The sequence below is a fragment of the Octodon degus genome, unplaced genomic scaffold (genome assembly GCF_000260255.1).
Source record: "Octodon degus isolate 3935 unplaced genomic scaffold, OctDeg1.0 scaffold00088, whole genome shotgun sequence".
Taxonomy (NCBI): domain Eukaryota; kingdom Metazoa; phylum Chordata; class Mammalia; order Rodentia; family Octodontidae; genus Octodon; species Octodon degus.
This window is the reverse complement of record NW_004524664.1, coordinates 4,468,551-4,469,795: the sequence shown is the minus strand read 5'-3', so window position 1 is coordinate 4,469,795 and position 1,245 is coordinate 4,468,551.

Below are 1,245 nucleotides of genomic sequence, written 5' to 3'. Positions count from 1 at the left end.
AATTTTTAAATTAAGAAGTAAAAAGAATAGCAAGGGACCAGGGGGATAGCTCAGTGGCATAAGGACCTACCTGGCAAGCACAAGGTCCTGAATTCAATCCCCAGTACAAAAAAAAAAAAAAAAAAAAAAAAAAAAAAGAATAGTGAAATGCAGGCAGTATAGGAGAGAAGCAGGATCCCTGGCAGAAAGGAGGAGCCTCTCACCGTTGTGAGGCCAGCTGCCAACACAGGGCACAGTGCTCAGCTCCCCACTTCACCCTGCAGGGCTGCAGCTGCCCCGACCTCTCTTACTTTCACAGTGATGCTGTTTGCTGTGACTGCTGCCTTCTGTACGGACACATGATACGGGCTACACACCACGAGATGCTCAGGGGACTCTTCTGTTCAATTTCTTTCCAGCGCCTGCCAGATGCCAGGAGCATTGCTCTGGATTGCACTTAGAAAAATAAGACACATAGAAAGAAAACAAAAAACAAATGACACATGGCAAATGCCAGTACTCTGGGAGCTGAGGCAGGAGGATCAAAACTTCAAGCCCAGTCTGGCAACTTAGGAATTCAGTGAGACCCTGTCCCCCTCCCCACCAAAAAAAGTGGAACATCATTGACTATTTTTGTATATTACTGAAAAATTAAAGTTTCTTGATAATAAAGAAAAAAATAACAAATGATTGGAGGTTCTTCAACAGGTGCTCTTGGGTTCACGAAGCACAGCTTTCATAGCTTGTATTCCTCGCTGGCTAATGTTCCTAGAAGACGCTGCCCAAGTTTCTAGGTCAAGGCTGGCAAACTACAGCCCACACTCCAACTCATCACCCATTCTGTCTGAGAGCAGTTTCTACCTTTTAAATCATTTCAGAAACAATTTAAGAATACAGTTAGAATAGAATAAAGAAGAATATTGACAGTCAGCTGGGTGCCATGCAAGTGGCACTCTGGGGAACCGAGGCAGGGTGACAGCAAGTTCAAGCCCACTCTGGGCAAGTGAGTGAGACCCAGTCTGAAAGCAAGCAAGCAAGCAAAAAGAAAAGAGGGCCGGCCAAATAGCTCAGCAGATTAAAGCGTCTGCTTAGGCAGACAGCAGGGGCTGGGAGTTTGATCCCTAGGCCTGCCACATAGACCTGCCCCGGGGGCATGCTGAGATGGCAATTAAGACTGAGCTAGGTGGTGTGCACCTGTAATCCCAGCATTTGGGAGGTTGTGAACAGGAGGATCACTATCAGCCCGATCTACATAGTGAGACCCTG